The following is a 23,718-nucleotide window of genomic DNA, read 5'->3' on the forward strand; positions in this document are numbered from 1 at the left end:
GTCATTACTGCTTCGCTTGTGTTTTGTTGGAGGTCTGAGCTCATCTCAGCTGTTCTTCACCAAACCATCATTTAAAAAGGATTTTTGTAGTTTTACCTGCTGTTCACTTTTTACATACTTGTTGATTACTGTTTACACAGCTAAGAAATGTGATATATCTGTTCAGTCATATACTGTATGCTTTGCTTTGCAAAATTGTGTATGGAAGATGTAAGAGCTTTTCCTCTTTACTTAGATCAACCCATTTGTTCTGTAACTAATGTGGATGTAAGAGTCTTATAATACTCACATGGGAAATGTTTTAAACACAGGGAATATGTGTTTTAAACTATAAATAAATACTAAATTAATTTCGTTATTATTGTACAATGTAGTATATGTCTAAGGAGCAAGTATTATTTTTTTTCAAACTAAACATTTGTACAATACAGAACCTTATCGTTACTATTTTCAGATCATATACCTTAACTTTATATCAATTTATTAACTGTATATATGTAACTGCTGAGGAAGCTTAGTTACTTATATATAACTGCTGAGGCAGCTTAGTCACTTATCCAGAACACAAAAAGTGATGAAGAAATTAATGCAGACCTTGAAAGGTTGGTGGTTTCAAAGTGTTGTTAAATCCGTGTGGTCTGTTGAGTAAATGAACTGTTAAGGAGAGAATATTATGCCTGAACCTATCTATGTAGTATCGCTGAAATTCTAAAAGTTATTACTTTGGAATAAACAGCAGCTAGGGGTTATTTTTGTCTCCCCACATTTTTCTTCCAGTAGAGCGATCACAGTCTAAACACCTCACAGATGACATTCAGTTGAGGTCCATGATACATGATCCTGATATAGGTGAGGGCAGAAAGCATTTCATTACTAACGGATATATATGCAATCGTGGTCTTTGCAAGCAAAAATATTAAGCAATCTCTGTCATTTCAGAAGAAGCAATAGAAAGTGAATATGTTCAGCCGTTATTGCTTTTTAGAAGTTTCTTTTATTGATTTTTATGAAACTAGGGAGTGCTTATTTTCCTTTATTTGGTTAGAAGAAAGAAAACAAACTTTTCTTTCACAACAAAAGGACTTCAGCATTTCAGACACAATTAAACCTGTTACCTTCTGTTTAATGGACAATTTAGTATTTAAAAATCATGCAATAAACTTTTCAGTTTAACTAATTCTAATTTTCCAATGCTATGACTTTCTCATGTTCCATGTTGTATGTAAGTTATATAACTATCAGCTCTGGGTAAAGCAAGATTTGTACAAGGCCTTTCTCCATTACATAAACTATCCCTTAATAGAATAACAGAATATAAGTGTAATCATGATAAGGTATACATGATAAAGTATGCACCAATCAAAACTAGGGTGCAATCACAAGTCTGCCACAACAATACATGCAAGAGGGTGCCACACTTACCAGAGAGCTCCACCAGTCCACCAAGCTTGGGGGTATAGAGGAGTCGCAGTTGTGCAGTGAAGCCCTAAAGTAGCTTCACCAAACATGAACCAACTGCAGACAGAGGGGTGTTGTAGATCCCAAAACCAGACCTGAACAACATAACAAAATATCATTCTGTGAATTTAAATTAAAAGCTCATCTCCTGTCATTCAAAATGTTTGTAAAATCCAAAAAACCTATAAATACATCACAAACATCATAAGAAGTAGTTTCTTAACATTTTTTTAAAAAATAAGGGGTAATTTAAACATTGCACAAAATGTGGACCTGCAATTCTTATTTATGTGTACAAGTTTGGCTACTGTGCATCCAATCTCCTCCTCCTAGTTTTATGAGTTAGTATTGTGACTAATCTTACACCTGTCCGTATAACAGATATACATTTTATGTCCCATTATAAGTATATGGCAAGATCCCATCTCTGAGGCTCAGAGGTTGTGGGTAATTCAAGGCATGGAAAAGGCTGTGTGCCCTTCCACTAAGCAGGGAAAATGCTTACCACCAAATTAAATCTAATTTCTGCACTGCATTTCAAAATGAATGCCATTGCTCTTGCCAATGGCTAAATGCCAACTGTACATATATAGGTAGATTCATTTAGCCGCGGCCCACGCATTATTACATTACCACGGTAATATCTCCACGGTTTTTTACTCGTGGCTCACATCATGATTTTTTTATCAGCCATGGCTCTTCGGCTCATAGACATCTTACATAGATGTTTAGCATCAAAAAAGTAACTTATTAGAACACATAGCGACAATGCGACACAGCGACAAATACTGAAAACATCATTTTTGGTTGTAAACAATTGAAAGGAAACCTCGTCACAGCACAGTTGCAATGCTACAGAGCAACAAATCTTATTTTCTAAAGAGCATTTTTGGTTTATTTACCAAATAATTTGCTGATATATAAAAACTGCTACACATTGCAAATCGGACTCGCGCAACGCCAGGTTATATATATGGGCCTGAGTCAAGTGTGAACGCAATTTGCGGTTGAAAAAAAGAGCTCGGAACATGAGTATAATTCCGCCAGCATTCAAATCCGAATGGATCTTGACATATGTTTCGATTTGAATCTGGGTGTAAATATGCTCTGCCCAGACATTACAGTCCATACGTGAAGTTTTTAATACTAATACATTGCAGTGTCAATGATCACTATCAGTCGGCACTTACACGTGCCCTGTAGCTGGTACAAATGATACGGCTAAAACAAGCGTACTTATGAGAAACTCAGGACTTGAATCAGCCACATTTGCGTTGGAAGCTCTCAACGCGCCCTTACTGTACATTGCCTATGTTCGTCTGCCCATTCTCAACCCCATTCCACCCATTAAGAGATAGGAAGTCATAAGTGTAATTTGTGTTCATCTATTGCATGCAACTGTATCAAAGTTCCATTTCAGAGCATGCGTAGAGTGAATTTGCATAAGATACGGCATGCAAATGAACTTGCGTCCGAACATGAACCAATATGCGTAGACAATTGATTAACAACAGAATATAATTTAATACTGTCCTGAAATGTTCAAAATATGACTTATCTTTTATAAAGCTCATTGTTTTGTGCAAGTGTTTAGAAAATGTCTGTGGTACCTTCAGTCAATTGTCTCACCGGATTCCTAGTTCTGTGTCAATGGAATTAAATATAACATTAACAGGACACATTTAAATTAAATTAAACATTAAAATTTCAGTAGGCGGAAAATGAATGATTTGCAGTATTACAAATTTAATTCTGTCTATATGAAACTGGACCCCTTAGAACTCTTAGAAAATACATTTTGGCTTCAATTACCAATGATTTTTATAGAGAATGAAAATATACAGACCTCGGGCTGCGAAAATATCACAGTGACACCAGGTTTGGTTTGTAATAGTGTCTGAATAATTTAATATAGATTATATATTGGAAATAAATTATATATTAAGCAGATTTTCAGTCATAATTTTGAAAATATCAAATTCAGCTCTCCTTATGAAAAAAAAACCCACATGCTGTATAATAAGATTAGCTGTGCAAATTATTTGGAGATAAACTGATTAAAACTATTTGGTATTCATTCAAAGTCTAAGGTATAACAATATATGACATGCCTATAGTCGCACCTAAGGACCAGAAGTTATAGCCAGCTATATGCATTAGCTACAGTGACAACTTAAAGTCATGCATGTAGCAATAGTTAGTGCAACATAATTATGTCATATGTTGTGGCAGTGCTGCTATCACTCTCAATGTGACTGTCAATAAATGGATCAGAGCACAGGGATTAGCATCAAAAATATGTATAGAAAATATTTTATTTACATTTTAATATAATGTATATTTTAATAGTTAGCATCCCTGTGTATGTATTTGCTTCCCAAATATCTAAATCAATTGGTTAATATATATATATATATATATATATATATATATATATATATATATATTTATTTTAAATAATATTTTATTGGATTTTCAAAGCCAAAAATACAATATAAATAACCCAATAATTATATAGGTATGACATTGGAAAATATCAAAACATGGAGACAAAATATTCAATGTAATATGATACCTCTGAACATAGTTGTGGGGAGACAAACTAAGGGGGAGGATCAAAGAGGGAGGGAAAAGTGAGGTAGAGGATTAATTAGTAGTTATCAAGTGGTTTATCTAAGCAAGGGGAGAGGAGGGGGGGTGTCAGTATCTGTGGTAACGATTAGGTGATGGACATGGAAGGGAACGCATCATAATAATTTGTCCAGGGAGTCCATACGTTATGAAAATTAGTTGGAATGTCATGTAATATGTCCGTTATGCTCTCCATATGATAAATTGCCCATATATTTTGTATAGTTTCTGATAGCGAGGGTGCAGTAGATTGTTTCCAACAAGCTGCAATTAGGCAATTTGCAGCGTTAGGGATATGACGTATCAGTTTCTGAGTAGAGTAATGCTAGGGATTGGTTAATATTGTTGTAATAAATATATATATTCTATAAAAGTAAACAAAGAATTGCCTATTAGATACTTACCTGTCTTTTAGCACTCAAGCTATGATGTAAGGTTAGCTGAATAGTAGTAGTTTGCAAAAGGAACTGGTGTTGAAGGTGGCTATATAACTGTTATAGACCAGCTATTATGTCGTTAAATGGTGCATGATATAACTTGTGGGGGTATATTTACTAAACTGCGGGCTTGAAAATGTGGAGATTCTAGCTGTCATATTGTATAATGTACTAAATAAATGATAACTAAAGTCTGATTGGTTGCTATAGGCAACATCTCCATTTTTCAAACCCGCAGTTTAGTAAATATACCCATTGAACCGGTGTACTATTTGTTTTTCTGACATTGATTGTCAAATAGTGCACTTTTCAGATTCATGTTTGCAATACTTATTTGAAAGGTCTATCAAATGTTAGAAACAAGTTAACATAAGTTATACAAACATATTAAACCATTTCAAATCTTATATTATTTTATGTATCATTCTCATAGTGGACAACATTTTAAAATGCATTGTGCTGCTGACCCTGATGTAAGCAATTCATGTGTGATACTGTCTCACTGTACCTTGAAGCACTACAATTTTCAATGTTGAAGCGCAAAGAATAAGAATCAATGGTGAAAGTTGTACATGATAAGAAGACACAGAGGAAATTTATAGTGCTGTTTTTTCAAAAGTGAAAATCATCCTTGATCCATTTCTGTTAAAAAAAAAATCTTTAAAATCTGGTATTATGCCTGGAAATTAGGGACAGTTGACAGCTTTGAACTCTCAAAGGTATCTAGATTATGGTTGCAACATTTTCACAATTTTTTTTTTTTGCTTTTCTTTTGCTCTATTAAAAACATTGGTGTTGAGCCCCAATTTCACCAGCTAGACCCGTAAAACCAAATGGCTATGTGGCAATCTTAATCTGGGTGACTGGCAATAAGTGGAGAGTGACATGCAAGCCTCTAGAGATACACATGTAGCTAGAAGATAAAAGACAAGACCCATCTTACATAGATTATGAGGTCAGGGTTGTATAAAGGTGTGTCTTTTAAATGTTTGTGTTATGTTGGTGTTTGCATGCAGTTATGTGGATTTTTGTCACTAGGTAAAGGTAAGTGGGAAGCATTATTTAAGTCGAACACCTTGTGAAAGTGATGTTTTCGCAACACTAAACAAAAAATCATATTTGGCCAGTCTGACATGGGATACAAAATAGGATAATGAATGAAGTGGTTTTGGCAAACAATTCGTATCTGTTATATAAGACAAATATAATTTAAAAGAAGCTAAAAGCTAGAGGGGGAATGATATTGGACTTAGTACTTCTAATAGAACAGATAATATATCTAATATACAAATAAAGAGATATTCAGTGGTGATAGTGATCACAACACGGTAACATTTGACTTGAGTTTCAATAAAATGTTTTGCTAGAAGGGCAAAGTTTGATCAGCTCAGAGAAGCATTGTGGTTGCTACACTGGGAAAGTGTATTGTGAAATGAAAGCACCTCATGGGACATTTGTAAGAATGTTTTTATTAAATAAAAGGTACATATTGTATGGCAATAACACTTTTAGCAGTAAAAGGCAACAAGTTTGGCTCAATAATAAATTATTGTTGATAATAAGTGAAAAAAGAGTATTGAAATAGTTAAAAATAGTTAAAGCTAGAAGGGACTGAAAATTCATTATGGAAATACAAGGAATGTAGCAAAATATGTACAAAGGGAATCAGATTAGCAAAAAAATGGAGTTAAATCAGATTGTAAAAAAATATAAAGTCTAAACCAAAATGTTTTTCAAGTACATAAACAACATGAAAAATAAAGCTTATAATATTGGGCCACTAAGGGGCATATTCAACTAGCTTTCCGTTTAGCGGTAACGCGAATCCTGCGCAGTATTGCCGGTAATACAGTACCGCAGTAACGTGGATTTTCGTACGCAACCCTATGGGGTGCAAATGAAAATCCACGTTATTGCGGTACCGTGGATTGACTTTGCGGGCCGTTCCGGCACGATCCCGCGAAGCGGAGAGCTAATTGAATATGCCTCTAAATGACAAGTAGAGGCTAAAGTGAGCTGGTATTTACATCCTTATTCACAAAGGAGAAAATAGAAATAGCAAAAGCCTGTGCATGTCGTTAAATGTTACTCCCCTAACACATGAGGATGTGCGGTATGCCTAAACACGATTAAAAAAGATAAAGCTCTTGACCCAGAGGACTTCCACCCTTGCGTGACAGAGGGACCAAGATCTTGATAGACCACTATTACCTATTTTTATGGGCTACTACAAAACAGGTCTAGTGCCACAAGATTTTTGGAAAGCATATGAGGTATCTATAAAAGGGAACAAAATCGGAACCAGGAAATTATAGAATTGTGGACCTGACTTTTATCATAGGAAAATTATTTAAAGGCATTCTGAAAGATATGATTCTGAATCATATTGCAGAGAAAATCTGGTTACAGGTAGCAGGTTTTTTGAAGGACCAACATATCTGATGCAAAGAACAAGGGGTCCACAGTTGTAAATGGAAGAAAAATGATTTCACCATAAGCATTGGAAGGCTCTTTGCTTTAAGTGTGGTTAAGCTGGGAAATGCCTTACCTCATCAGCTGGGGATGGCAAATTCACTAATATAATTTAAAAACTGAATGGTTGCCTTTCTTGCAAAACTGATGTTTGTAGCTATAATTAGTAAAGCACATTATGGGGATGGTTAATGCAATTAATTTATCCAGTTGCAGTTTTTGGGGTCAGGAAGGAAATGATTTTTCCCCTGATGAGGTTAAATTATTTAATCTTCCTCTGGACCTAAGCAATTAGGATTTATGAAAGTTAGAACTCGATGGCCCTGTGTAATTGTTCAGCCTTACAATGGGACAGCAAAAAAGGGCAGGACACCGAAAAATAGTAGATCAGAAGTTAAATGCCATATATTGTAGAGATAAGGAATTTATATTAGTAATTGTTTCTACATGATTTGAACAAATTGTCATACAGAGCAAAAGCGATAAAGGATAAAGCCCCTGTCCCTAGACATGTCAATTGTACTACCCACCACTAAGCATGCTACAGTCATAGAGGAACACTATAGAACAGTGTTGGCTAACCTGTGACACTCCAGGTGTTTGTGAAACTACAAGTCCCAGCATGCTTTGTCAATATATAGCAGCTTATTACTGGAAGGGTATGCTGGGACTTGTAGTTTCACAACACCTGGAGTGCCACAGGTTAGCCAACACTGCTATAGAAGAAGCATCACCCACCATCTCTTTATTGGATCACACCATTTGTCAAAGTAAATCTTTATCTATACATATTCAAAATGATTTTACTTTTTATGAAAAGTTTATGATTCAGTCCTAAGAGACCCAGTTCCTCTAAGTTCTAAATGTGTCAAACATTAAAACAATAAGTGAGAACAATTATTTTATCTCACAGTACATGGAAGATGTTACACTAATTGTAGAGAGCTCTGTATTTGAATCCTCTATTGTTCCTCAGCAAAGTGGGTCAAGTCTTTTCAATGCCAAAACAGTTCTATGAGAATGTGAACCAAGGTGACATTTTAGGAACATAGATGTATAAAAGTGAGATGCAATACAGTGAGCTATGCCAAAATAGTGCGACTTCAAAAGTTTGTAGAAGAATAGAATAATTAATGCAGATTCTGTAATAAAATAAAGCTAGATTTTAAAATTATCTTCAATCTCTGCAAACATTTTATTTATACATTAATGCTTGCAAACAACTTGATGGATTTATTGTCTTATATTTTGGGGCAATTTGCATCACATAATAATTTGGCAGATTGCTCAAAATGATTTTAATTTTCGAAAGTTTCAGAAAGTCTCCGTTTATCTGCCACAGTAATTATTATGATACATAGATCTAAAGCAAAAGACTTTCTTTTCCAAGTGAATATAATTTACATATATTTGCAAGATTAATTTATGGTGAGCTTTTTCTTCTTTTGTAAGACAAAGTTATTAGCAAAGTCAGTTTCGTTACAACGGAGGAAGACAACTGACTTATTAATAAAGCAATGTAATGTAAATGTCAATTTAAACTACTCATTATTAGACGTTAAGAGTGATGTACACCCTCAACAAAGTTTTACCTAAGCATTTACACCCAAAATATTTTGCCAGTACACTGATTACTAAAACAAAGAAAACAAAAACACGTAGTACCTCTTCCAAAAATAAATTAAATTTGTCTCCTACCGAACCATTTATTGACATAACATTTACAAAATAGGGCATTATTTAAATATTACTTTAAGAATATGCTTTTGCATTATCCAGTTCAGTTGTGCTTCAGACTAGTTATGCATAACCTGTTGTAAACTGATTTGCAGATTATAATGATAAATTAGCCTAAAATACTAAATTCAGGAAAAAAAGGTTGGTAAAATTGCTTAAACAATCGCAGGTTTTGACCAAAAACACAATTTTATTAAGTGTTATTCCATAGAAACCAAAATGTTCGTATATGAAAGCTACTAACTTGAAGAACCAAAGAATAAAAAGTGAATGACTAGTCCAGTCTAAAGCCGGGCATATTAAAACAGTTGGTTTTCACAACTGTGGACTCTGGGGGGTATAGTTACTAAACTGCGGGTTTGAAAAAGTGGAGAAGTTGCCTATAGCAACCAATCAGATTCTAGTTATCATTTATTTAGTACATTCTACAAATCTGATTGGTTGCTATAGGCAACATCTCCACTTTTTCAATCCCATAGTTTATTAAATATACACTGAATAGCTTGCATATTGGGCAAAGGTATAGGAAGCCAGATCTCAGATTTCTCATCCAAAATTAAGGGGATTAACTTCCACATTAAATAATTAATTATATATAACAGCAGAAATTATGTATATTTATTGGAGTGCAAGTGCAGTCTGCAATATTTGGCAGAACATCTTGACCACTAAAAAAAAACACAGATTAGCAGAGCATGTAAGAAAGATTGAAAATGGATTTGAAGAGCATTCAGTTTCACAACATTTCTAAAAGGTCTAAAATTCTTTAGCTGGTGCCCTTAAACAAAATGTGACCTTAGCGTAGCAACTAGTCAATGGATAAAGAATGATGTGACTGCTACACTGGCTAAAGCAGACATTAAATGGATTCAGAACCTTAAAACCTTACATCCAAATGGATTGAATGTGGACTTTGAACTAATTTTCTTTTAGATTAATGGACATTTAGATGCAATATATTCCATCAAAAAAGATTGTAACATTGTTCTTATTACGTATTTTCTGGAGATTTAGAGTTTGAACATTATTTTCAGATCATGGTCCATGTTTTTTTCGAAAATTTTAGTTTCTATTATGTGTATAACTAGAGTTATAGTATGATTCTAGGACACCTTTCAAGTTTTGGTATCAAAAAAGGTGCATAGACATTAATCATTTTGAAGTAATAGAGCATTCTGATAATGCTGCACTGAAAGTGTTGCATTACAAAGGTAACGTGAAGTTCACAAAAGCCTAATTTTCATTGGCCACATATACGGGACAGCTAGACTATTATATCCCTTGGCCTTTTCTCATTATAAGAGGACAACCATAGGCATATGGTGTGATGCTATCATGGATGCATGATGCTATGACTGATGTGTTTTTTTTCTAATTGTTTTTCACATAGGCGGAAGTTAGGTAGCCTGTAGCCTAAATTCCATAGGTAATCGGCAAGTGGCTTTTTGCTGTTGTGTGTCTTGGGTTTAGCTTCTATGGGAAGTACATCTCACACTATACCTGTGAAATTTTTCTTGGCCAATAGATATCGTGCTTAGACACTATTGGATAAGAGGTATTTAAATACTTTGGATGTTATCATTACCTACTGCCTTGAAAAAGACCTACGGTAAGTTGAAACTCATTGCTGTTAGTATCTGTGGTATTTTTCAATACTCTGACTAAGATCACCAGCAGAGTCTATTCAGAGAAATGTGCCTATCATGACAGTTTTATCTTTAAGTACTTTTTCTTCTATACATACTCATTTTGGAATAAGTTAGGAATCTTGTTACACCCATAATGACATATATATACTATTGTATATGTTTTACATGCTTATTATAAAGTATAAGTGCAACTTCATTAATAATGGCAATATGCCAGGATTTATTTCCTGTGTCTTCTCTTCCTGCCTTTCTTGAGTGTGACCAGAATGACCATATAATATCAAGATTCCAAAGGGATTTTGGTACGGTACCTGTTGTGTCCTATTTTGTCAGAGAACTATATGCACCTTCAATTTATAATTTTTAAGTGAGTGTGATTACTAGGGGGCTCACTGGAAAATTGTCAAGCAGAGCCTCGTTATATTTTATTTTTTGTTTACCTTTTGGGGCATAGAATAACTTCTGTATTCATCTGGTATATTTGAAGTCTATGGATGTATAGTAAGTATGATTTGATGCAACATTCCATTACCATCTAACCTACAGCGTTTCTCTTTTTCATTTGAGCACAAAATTTATTATAGTTGCTGTATGCATGGTTCTTGGAGCAAAGAGACAAGAAGACACTGTTTGGTTTTTGAGGCACTATACATATCTGTATTATAGCAAGTGCATGTAATTGAAACTCCACATTATTTTTGTTTGGGTTACTGCACTATATTTTTTTTATATGGACAGATGATTGAGAAAATAGGATACAACATACCAGAAACCTGTATGACAATCCTTTGAACATATGAAATATTGATGGACATATAACTTACTGAAGCGCCTTTGGCAATACCTCTATTTTGCATACATTTGTATTTGGGAGGTCGGTGGCACACTAGGAAAAATGGACATTTACATGCTAGCAGTTGACACAACTGGAGTCTAACATGTCCTCTGTGTTCATCAGGGACCCCCGCAGGGAGGTTTGGTCTTCTCTGTGTGGAATGTTCAGGTCACGGTCCTAAAGCCAGTTACTAGCAAGGTAGCTGAAATCACAGGAGAGAGTAGTGGAATAGCCGGGTCAACACCAGAACGGACAATAAAAGTTATCTAGTAAGAAAGTTTGTCTGGGTAGGAAAGTTCAAACCAGAAAATCCAAACGGAACCGATACGTGAGCCATAAGAATAGTCAGGAACGGGCTAAGTCAGAGCCAGGAGATCCAACTAGGGACTAAATGAACTAGGAACCACACCAGAACACTAGAAGAGTGATCTAATACTCTGGCACTGGATCAGTGCCAGAGCCTGCCTTATACGGGCAGCCCAATCAAGGTATCGGCAGTCAGTTACGTCAAACTGACCGCTGATACAAGTACCTCCTAAAAAGCATTCCGTTGTCATTTTGCAAAGAAGGAGAGCAGGGAAGGTGCCTGACTCACCTTTGGTGTGGGCTGGACAGTAGCAGTGAGTAGCACTTGGGAAGTTTTGTTATCGATTTTGTGAGTTTCACAAGCAGCCTTTTTGGCTGGAGTTTTCTGAAAATCAGGTACTTGGGAAATATATTTAATTTGTTCACTAGTTTTCCAAGTATGGTATCTGAATCACTGAATTGTGATTAGTTTTTCTTTAATAAAAGAAATGGAAGTCTCCTGAATTTCTTTGCCCTCACAGAGCCCTGGTGCTCTTCAGTGAAGGAGCTAGTTTTGTTAGACGTGTTGGTGTTGTCCTGCTTTGCTAGAAGTGTCAAATTCTACCACTTGCATGCTGGGTAGCATAATTTAAGGCCTGGCGTGGACAGGCACTTGCTTAATTAGATAAGAGGGCTACCTAATTTACCTGCCTCAATCTAGCAGCCTTGTGGCTAATTGAGTAACTGGCCCAGCAAACTTTTTTATTCTTTTATTATGTGTTGACTGTGAAGATGAAAGTCTTACATTGACAAACATGAAGGTGGCCATGGTGAGCAAAATTAAATATATAAATATTTTTTAACTATTTGCTACATTATTATGGGAAAAATACTATGATGTTAAATTAATATTTAATGAAGATTGTCAGGTCTTAAAAATATATTTAAAACCCTACCATAGGAATTACGAGCATGTATAGGGCAAGATATAGTTGTAACAGTACTTTTATGATGCATATTATATGTAATTTAGTGTTGTCAGTAGGCTGTACAGTAAATAACCATATGTTTTTTGCAGAGAAAGATGTGACACACACATACACACACACACACACCATACCATTTCTCCCGAGTCACCCATTGTCCAAATTCTATGTATACCAACAAGCTGCTCACCACATTTGAGTGCATAGGCAGCTGCAATAACGTTGAAAGCACACAAAAGAGGCTTCTGCACTGTGTTTTGTTCATCTGCTGTAAATAACTCCCCCCAGTTTTAGATAATTCCTGACTTTCGCCATGCCAAACACAATACATATGCTTTTCTGTATTTCCGTATTCTCAACATTTTGTTGCTACAGTAACAGAGTGCATGAAGATATTTCTGGGACACAGTGAAATATTCTTGAAATAAATTAATTATATAGTGCTTCTCAGCATGCATTAATAAAATTATGATTTTTTTTTAAGACCAATACTCTGTTTTCAATATGTAGTTATTTGCCATTTAAGCAAATAAACATACATTAGTTAATTGTTCCTTGTTGTAGGCATTTAATTGCACTCAATAACTGTTCATGACCTAATCTTTAATGTGCTGTATGTTTTAGGCTGGAGGTAGTTGTACAAAGATTTCATGAACATGTTCAAATTATAGCTTAGTACACTTACTTAAATGGAATTATCACAATATTTGAAGAGTCTTAAACTCAGACCTGATTAGTTGCATCAAATGTTTTCATAATCTTCTGTTTAATATGTTTTTGTTGTTCTCCAGAAATAATCTTGTTAAACTATGATAGCTTCATTTCAAAAACCTTTATGCATCAGTGCCTGCATGTAAGCTGCTTTCTGTGCACTGGCCAAAGAAGTGTAGTAATCAGCTCAGTTACATTTAAAAATATACCCATTCAGTAGAACAAAAGTTAAGTATTATTCCTCAGTACTTCAGAAAGGCGATATTAATATATATGCAATATAATATTGTACATACAACTCTGTATGATTACAGCTATTAATTAAAAATAACACATAATACTCTCCATTTCCCTTCAAATTTAACTACACCCCAAATTGCAGATACATTTTGCTTTGGCTTCTTTAACGTTTTTTTTCTTTCACTGCAAATAATGTTATTATCATAGGCAACTGCAAGGTATAGGAGGAGGAGAAGGGGGAAGGGGTAATGTTGAATAGGTTATTTCAAATATAAAAAAAGAAAATATTTTGCAATACTAATTCTAGCAAAGCAGAAGCCCCTGCAATGGGTCAGTCGAGCATGTGTACCGTGCTTTATGATTCAAATGACTATGTTCATATACCAACTTAAAAGTATGAATAAGCACTATCTGTGGTCTGAGTGGAGGTAACTGTCAGTCACTTCAAGAAAAGCACACATGGCTGAACTGGGTTTGACACTTGCCTCTACTTAGACCTTAAATGCTGCACTGTATAATAAAAAATAGTAATTGAAGAAATGGCAGCACACCCCTCCCAAAATTCTCAACCAGATCCCAGTGCTGGACAAGCAGAGAGATTACAAGTGTGGTCCCCTAATTATTGAATCCCCTAATGTGGGCTATCCCAGTGGTCACAGTATAATGGACAGGTGCTCATAAGAAGCTTGCCTACTATATCAAAGAGTAAAAATAAAAATCACACACACTTTCAAAAATGCTCATTTACCACTTTTTCAAATATAAGATAAAAGCTTATTTTCTTTTTCTTGGTCTATTGTAGCCCAAAACTGAAATAAAATCACATTACAGTCTTTATGACATATATATACTTATATATGTGGGCAGCACGGTGGCTAAGTGGTTAGCACTTCTGTCTCAAAGTGCTGGGGTCATGAGTTCAATTCCCGACCTTGGCCTTATCTGTGTGGAGTTTGTTTGTTCTCCCCGTGTTTGCGTGGGTTTCCTCCGGGTGCTCCGGTTACCTCCCACACTCCAAAAACATACTAGTAGGTTAATTGGCAGCTATCAAAATTGACCCTAGTCTCTGTGTGTGTGTGTGTGTGCTAGGGAATTTAGACTGCAAGCTCCAATGGGTCAGGGACTGATGTGAGTGAGTACAGCGCTGCGGAATCAGTGGCGCTATATAAATAAATGGTGATGATGATGATGATGATATACCATCATCATCATCATTTATTTATATAGCGCCAACATATTCCGTAGTGCTTTTAAATTGGAGACAAACACAGTAAAATAATAAACAAACTGGGTAAAACAGACAAAGAGGTGAGAAGGCCCTGCTTGCAAGCTTACAATCTATGGGACAATGGGAGTTTGATGTATGAGGTTAAGTCTACATTTTGCATTTCGGCCCAGCCAGACTGCAAAGGTAAAAGTGACTCATAACCTAAATGATCCTGTCACACAACATTGTTGGTCAGGGAGTAGTTGTCTTGTGTGAAATTGTGTAACGGATTGTAATAGGATAATGTAGTTAGGTTAAGAGAGTGGTTGAGTAATATTATAAGCTTGTCTGAAGATGTGGGATTTCATAGAACGCTTGAAAGTTTGTTGACCAGAGGAGAGTCTTATTGTGCGAGGAACAGAATTCCATAGTGTGGGTGCAGCCTGTAAAAAGTCCTGTAACCGGTAATGGGAGGATGTAATGAGGATGGATAAGGTACTTGGGAAATATATTTAATTTGTTAACTAGTTTTCCAAGTATGGTATCTGAATCACTGTATTGTGATTAGTGTTTTTAAATATAAGAAATGGAAGTCTCCTGAATTTCTTTGCCCTTTTTCTTGGTCTATTGTAGCCCAAAACAGAAATAAAATCACACTACAGTCTTTATGGCATATATATATATATATATATATATATATATATATATATATATATATAAGGTACAGTCTTTATGAAGATAGTGGAGGCCATTTAAGGAGGGCAAAAGAGCTGTTCCGCAATCCAAACATAGCTAAAGACCTACTGAGCACCTTGACTTGCACATTAGTACCTAGATATCCAACGGGAACAGTGCAGTACCAGTGGTGCCCCTGGGGAGGTTTCTGTGGTTTAAAAAGAGGAAATAGCTTCTAGGCACACCATCCTGCTGGTAGTAAAACTATAACACAGTCTACAGTCTATGACTCATTTTTGTGGGAATCTGCTATTGTTTTTATAAGCTTTTTACTTCCACAACATGGCTGCCATTGTTCTTGATTTGTCTTACTTTTGGCTCTAGCTTATGAATTTTGCTTATGTTTTGACTCTAGTGCTTCTATGAATGCAGTAAAAGTAAGTTACTTGTGATATTCTGCAGTTTCTTGGCTGCTGAGAGTGAAATTGTCAGCCGCCGTCCCAGTGTCTTCGCTTCCGCACAGGGACAGACACCTGCTTGGCAACCATATATACCAACCCTGACTGCCCAGGAATGGGTTCCATGCATGTGCGTCCCATTTCTAGGCAATGGGATGCTAACCCTGGCCCCAGCGGTGGCTGCTTACGTCACCGCCTCCGATAATTCTGTGGTCCCCATTTCTTTATTTATAGGCAGCTCTGGCACCATTAGGGTGCCAGAGTATTGGGTTCCCATGCTCCAGCACTCCTTTGTATTGCTCTCCAACATCCAGACTGTCTCCTGTGTTCGACCTCAGTTTCCTCCTGACTTTGCTTCTAATTACCCCTGTTGACTTGGTTATTTGCTTCCTGTGTCTGACTTCGGCTTCCTGACCATTCCTTCGGCTCTCTCTTTGGTACCTCCTTGTCTGCACGTTACCGACTTGCCTGACCACTCTCTTGGACCAAACTTGTGTACTTATCTGTCCTCACGGTTTAGACCCGGATCGCCTTCCCATCCTATATCATCTTGTTGCTACGCTGTTAACTCTCTTTGAAGACAGGGACAGCGAAACCCAAACACCATTATGGAGTGTTAGACTCTGCACCTCTCTGTTAAGTGGAGTCAATATCAGCAAGTAACCATCCCAGTCTTATATAGACCGTGACAGATATAAAGCACTGGGTAAGTAACACTAAATGTAATTTTATCTTTAAATTTAATTGGACACAGGGAGATTAGTATTTATTTTGTACAATTGTATTACTTTACAATTACATTATATTAATTAGGTAAGAGGATAATATTAATGTGTTTTTTTTAATATACAGCATGCTATATGTCTAATTTTTTATTAATATTTATCATACGTTATTCCATTAATATACATTGTAATTTTCTAATTTTATTATTATTGTGGAAAGCATGGGTTTTGTTTGCCTTTTTTTCCATAATCAAGTGTCTGGAAATACCCCTCTACAATTCATGCATTTGCCCCTGAGAACTGAGATTTAGATTTTAATGAGGGAAACCACTTTGTGATGAAAAATGTATCTGCCCGATCTTCCCTTCAACCGGTCTCAACATTAGACAGTCCAGGTTGGTTACCAGGTAAACAACACATGTGAGGTTTAGACAGCCTACACTATGTTTTTACTAAAACAGTCAATGAGTAGTTCTGCTGTAGGCACATATCAAAATCACTCAGGCAAAAACTCCAATTTATTTTTAGGCACAGAAAGGTCCAATGTGAATGTTGGCTTTTTAATACAGTAAAATCTGAAATCCAAAAAAGTCTCATAAAAAACATAAAATATTTGTGCATTCATATTATTACTGAAACTTGAATTCTTTTTACGTAGTCATTTGAGCATATCCATTTATTTTTTCAGGTCCTTAAATAATCTGACTAACTTTATTCAGAGAAGACTGGAAAATCTTTTTATATTAAGAAATTATAATCCCACTTGTTTCCAAAAATTAATCATTTTATTATTGATACAACTTGTAGAATGATGGAATAAGCACAGTGAAATCTATACGGATCATAAAACTTTTAGTGCCTTGTCAGAAACACAACATCAAGGGGTCTATTTAACATTGGTGGTTAGTAGCAGGTAGTGAGAATCATTTTGTATCGCTCAATGGCGAGGTTGCATATGCTCATTTAGATGAGACCTAGAGCTGGACGAAGAGAGACTTCTCCATCGGCTATGGAATCCATAGATTTCCAATAGAAAGCTAAGCTAATGCTATATTGAGATGGTGTTGCCTTTGCATTTCACCACTTTTTAAATTGGGTCACATTGCAGTTCTTATAAAGGTCTATGTGGACTACAGTGACCAGCGCTAGACGGGTTAAGGCAGGAGAAATCTTTGCCCCAAGTCTGTTTATGACTTAATTTCATTGGATGTCAGCACAAGTAAATCTTGTTTGTCTTTGATTTGGAACAAAAGGGATATGTTTTAAAACATGTTAGTTCTTTGGGTGAAGAGGTACAATATGGTATTGTGACCTTCAAATGGTGTTTTACAGATTAATGTTTTATTTTGCTTGAATACATGATTAACTAAATTAACAGTGAATGCTTCTTTGAACCAAAACCATGTCTTATATGACCGGGCTAAATAGAATTTGACTTAATGTCAACTTATGTGTTTGTTGGCATTTTCTGACATTACTTTGTGAACACAGAAAGTTACAGAGGAAAGTCTAAGAATTCTATACCTGACATGAGCTTGAATACTTTCTATATTATCATTCTTGATAACTTGTACAACTGACATGCTAAATGCAGGTATTCTAAGGTCAAGAACTATAGATACCTAACAGCCCTCTGGGGATATGTGAAAGTAAACTTTAGATAGCTACATTGATTTTTTTTTTTACTATACCCTAATTTTTTATTCTGGATTGCCACAGGTGTCTATTTTTCAAGACAGTGCGATATGGATGCTTTTCTATTGCTCAATTTATCAATAAAAGGTTGCCAAGGCATCTGACCGCTGAGAGGAGTTTTGCAACTCACTAGGCCAGTGCGGAGTCCCTCTGCAAATGCGTGAGCTGTCTTGCTGGCTCATGCATGGGCACTGGAGCTGGAAGCTCAGACTTGGGCTTCCATTTCCAGATTTGTAAAGAAAATATATATAATTTAATTAAAAAAAATATACCCCCCCCCCAAAAAAAAAACAACTAACTTTTATTAAGGAAAAGAAAATAATGCTATATTTTACTAATAAGCATTTTTTTCCTTAGCTGATTTCCAGCTATTGCCATCCTCAGATGGCTCTAACAATAGGAGGACAGCAGCAATTCTTGTACTGCTGATGTCCTTAATAAATAGGGCTCCCCTTTGCAGGCTTTCAGTTCCTTTGCGCATGAGTGAACAGCCTAGGCATGTCATACTTGTGCATATCCCATGGGACTGACTATGCAATGCGGTAAGTTAAGGCTTACTACTCCCTGACAAGTATAGCAGTGGCCAGAGACGGATTTAGACCTCATGGGGCCCTAGGCAAGATACTGGTTTGGGGCCCCCTCCCTGAAAAAATCCATAGCACTATAGTTTTTTAGCATAACATATACACCTGTTCAGGGGCTGGCTGGCAAACTTTAGTCAGTGGGGGCAAGGACATAGCACTGGCCCATAAGTAGCCACCCATTTTTAAAGGGTGGTCTCACCGTCGGCCCTGGGAGGGCCCTCTGGGGACTGCTGGGCCCTAGGCAATTGCCTTGGTTGCCTAGTGGTAAATCCTGCCCTGAAGGTGGCAGCTGAAAATCAATTAGCTTTCACTTTGAGATTTTATTGATAAATCATGGGGATAGGTGGTTTTCTAACGCTATGTATAGCGGTGATAGAAAATCAGCCTTACTGCCATTTCTTAGTAAATAGACCCGTATGTATAAAAGTGTGGTCGGCTCGGCATTAACAGGTGTAGTACAAACAGACACTTGCTAATAGTAACTTTGGCAGCCTTGTGGGAAGGGAAATTCTTTCACATAGGTCTTTGCAGTTATAAATTCTTCTTCGCTTATTAATCATTTTTAAAGGTGAATATATTAATATTATTGCCTGTTTCACTTTCAGTGGCTCATGTTCAATAAAATAGAAAATGCTCTTCCCTACAATAGTCACAGCTGCTCTGATTTATGTGACTTCTAATGCACAAAAGAAGTTTACAGCATACACATGTGAATAGAATGAAGTAATCACTTATGTTGTCAATCTTAGTGTGTTTAATTTGCATATTAATAACAAAAGTCCATACGCCATGCTGTTAAAAGTACTTTTCAACACAGTCAGATCACAGTTCTGGGTTTTTAGGTATATCAATTATATTTTTAGGACTGGAAACTTTTCATTATTGTAGGTTTTTAATAGTTGCACCGATTAAGGTTTTATTCAAAATGTTCTTTCCATTAAAAATTAAACATGTTTAAAATAAAAAGTATATTCTCAAAATAAGTTAAAACATTCACTTTTTATGGTAATTAATTACAGCTATAGGCCTTATAACGCATGTTAAAAGGTTTTTTAATGCTAATAGTCCAAAAAATAATGCAAATGAAAGGATCTGCATCTCTTAAATTAAGTAAGAATTTACCAATTCCCATCACCAGTTATCTTCCTTGTCCAGTGAGGGATTTGCTCAATGCAGATGCACATTGACATTCAAGAGCAAGACCCATTCATTGTATTCAGTTCTTGGGTTATTTTATAAAGTAAAATAACTTTTAATATCGGCACCCTACTACAGTAAGAATAAATGTACACTAGGGTGTAAGTCTATCAAGCTGTGAGTTTGCGGCGGGTTTGAAAAGTGGAGGTGATGCCTATAGCAACCACTTGGATTCTAGTTATCATTTTAGTGAATTCTACAAAATGATAGCTAGGATCTGATAGGTTGCTAGAGGCATCACCTCCACTTTTCAAACCGCCGGGAAAACTCGGAGCTTGATACATTTACCCCCTAGGAATTAAGTGCTTTACCTGTTCTTGCTTTAACATCTTGCAAAGTACAGCAGAGTATTTTCCAGACCAAAATATGTTTTCGCTGGCGAGAAGGCTTGCCCTATATATTATGGGTACCATCTGTGATAGCATTTTACATATATTGCTGTACATATATTGCTGTATATATGTGTGTGTATGTAAACACAAACAATTTACTTACTTTCAGATTTATTTATTTTTTTGTAGTTGTGGAACTGGGCCTTCTGTTCCACTGCACATATGTGAATCGGCTGCTCAGGTATTGCATGCTCAAGTATTAAGATAACACTCACCTCTCCAGGTCAGCAGTTTCAAGGCAGTTACCAGAAATGTTGTTTATAAAATGCGGTGATAAGAGGGCCTTCTATTCTTTCTTCCCGTATCCATTTAAACCCATAGAGGAAACGGAGATGACTGAAGAGCTATTGGCAAATGTACCCAACACTTCCGCTAGTTGTTCTTAGACAAAGTGGGCCCCTCAGAGCATGGACTGTAGTGGATGTATCCATTGATTTTACCAGATATTTGTTAGTCAAAACTTTCAGTATCATCACTTCACATAGCTCTTAAACTAACCAGTTCCATATTAAAATGGAGACAAGGGAACATGCAAACATGAAGTTACATGGAAGAAAACATGTATAAGACCGGAAAATATTAAATTTAAAACTGCTAAGGCAACAGCAATTTATTACCAGTGGTTATCCTCATTCCAATAATTTTGTATACAATTTATTTTGTCTGTAATTTAATTTGGATTTTATTTTTAAGTGTACAAACATTTTCTAACTTTCATTTATAATTTAAACAACACATTCAACATACATTCTGAATCAAAAAAGCATATACATAAAATACTAGTTTGCAGGAAAAGAAAAAACTACCATTTAGATGCGATTACCACTGTAGAAGTTTTGCTCACCACAAGCTTCTTAAAGATTTTGAGTGCTGTGAGTATGATTTAAACATTTAACATTTGCAAGGCTGCTGATGGTGAAGACATTGATTAATGACACAGTAGTAGGGGTCATGGTAAAACTTAAAGGAGGAGTGATCATTGCAAGTGACTTTCTACAATTAATGCAATACTACAGAATAGAATAATTTGTGTTTATGGAGCGTAAATGAGGGGGTCGTTCTTGTTTAATGTTGTATAGGTCCTGATAGTTCTGTGATAGCGCACATCATTAGTACTAAACACTGTTGGCATGGGTAAAGATCATAGATACTGGAAATAGAAATAGATAGATAGTAACCCTTTGCTTCTATCTGTTCAATTGTATGTTGAATAATTACAGTCAGAATTCAGTTCATTCACAGTGATTTACATGTCCATATAAACTTTCAATTTTTACAAACAAACTTCAATAAAATATATTTTGTTTAGAATTAGTTGTTACTTCTATTTCTCAAAGTGAAATCTGTGTATAAGTAAACCAACTAATATGCCTCAAATATCTATAGTTATTATTCATATCTAAATCTGGAAATACTTTTGCAGAGTCGCTCTGAATTAGGAAAGTTTTGGAGTATTAAAAATATCTGATTTGCCAACAGTAACCTTGATAACAGAAAAGCTCTATATGAATTGGTGGATGCACACATTTGAATATGACCAGTACTCTGCTTTTTCAATATAAGTGTGGCTTTATATGAGCCTGATACCTAAAAATAAACTAATCACATTTGAGCACATTGATCAAAGAGAATACCAGGCAGAGCCGGATTTAGACCTCATGGGGCCCTAGGCAAGATGCTGGTTTGGGGCCCCCTCCCTGAAAACATCCATAGCACTATAGTTTTTAGCATAACATATAGCCTTATTCTGGGCCTGGCTGGCAGACTTTAGCCCAGGGGGGCAAGCACATAGCACTGGCCCATAAGTAGTGGCCCATTTTTAAAGGTTGGTCTCACCGCCAGCCCTGGGAGGGCCCTCTGGGGACCGCTGGGCCCTAGGCAAGTGCCTAGGTTACATAGTGGTAAATCTGGCCCTGATACCAGGCCCCCTTCACCTCCCTCTTGAACTGCTCCACAGGAAACCTTTGGACTGGAGGAAATATGTTAAATATGTCATTGTCCACATCCTCATCAACATTAAGGTGGCTATTGTCCAATTATGGAACTGCACCAATTCTCCATATAATTTCTAAGATCCAAATCTGTTGTAAAAATTAGATCTCCATTATCCCCCTGTACAAGCTCTAATGCTGGAAATTTGGACTACTCAACAAACAAGGAGCACACTAATTTATGTATAATCATTACATATTCTGGACCTCCAGTGGGATATGTTAGTAGTGCCTAAAGGAGACCGCACATATGGCTATAGTGGTCATCCAACAATTTACCAACATGTCCAATCTGATTAATTTTGTGCTGTAGTAGTTGTTGTTATTGAATACAAGTTTCTTCATGAATATGGTACAGAAGAAAAAAGGTGGAGAAAGTGATAGAGGAGGAGGCACAATACATATACTTTGATCATTGATATGACAAGTACCATGTTCTGATGTATCAAGGATATAAAGTACAGGATAGTTATCCAAATGTTTAAATTTCAGATACACATTATAAGAAATAATGAATGCTCTACTACACTGCTCAGAGTTATATGCTCTGCATAACTGCGCTCACTTTCTGCTGCAATCCCTATTACCACTGGCACGCTTGGCATTACCTCCTCTGGGAGGTCAGACTGAGACATAGGATGTAGGTATCCCATCACAGAACAACACAAATGTTCTCATGATTGTATTTTTAGGTTATTATATTTATTATTGTGGCTAATATTATTATTTTTTTGCAGCACTATCAATGTAAGCTTTAGTTTTAAATAGATAATTCAACATTAAAGCATGCCTGTATTATTTAAACCAAGCTGCAAATATAATTTACAATTTCCAGTGTCTGGACCATTTAGTGCCTCCTATATTTGAGAAAATTTGTGCTTTCATTCCTGTAAACCAGCAATACTTAGAGTGTGTTTTGCTTCAATCTTCATTTCCTTGATTTTTTATTTCCTTTTATTTTCTTTCTTTCCTTGGTTCCTCTGTAGCACATTTATGTTTTTGAGTCTGAATTTGAAACACAGCAGCTCTGCTAGCACTTTAATATGAATTGCTCAGTAGCTAGGGAAGAGAGAAATGTGGTGTTTTGAATAGATACTTGGAAACAAACAAAATAATATAAAGAGGGCAAGCACAGATCATGAATAGGTGCACAGAGAAATAAATGTACAGTTGCCACTCATCTGGTTTAATAAAAGGATAATAGACATATAACACTACACAAAAATGATGTATAAAGCATGGTGGCACTCAACATTGACAAAATCATTTAATTTAGAATGCTCATATCAATATAATCACAACAAATACCAGGATAAGCTTAAAAATATATATAGAGCAATGCCTGTCAGTCAT

The 23,718-nt window shown here is 35.9% G+C and overlaps 1 protein-coding gene across 1 annotated transcript in view; it reads left to right on the forward strand.

Moving 5' to 3' along the window:
• Positions 1–23,718, forward strand: part of PCDH15 (protocadherin related 15) — a 945,519-nt gene that overhangs the window by 622,924 nt on the left and 298,877 nt on the right. The window lies entirely within an intron of this gene.

This window comes from Mixophyes fleayi, chromosome 6 (assembly GCF_038048845.1).
Source record: "Mixophyes fleayi isolate aMixFle1 chromosome 6, aMixFle1.hap1, whole genome shotgun sequence".
NCBI lineage: Eukaryota > Metazoa > Chordata > Amphibia > Anura > Limnodynastidae > Mixophyes > Mixophyes fleayi.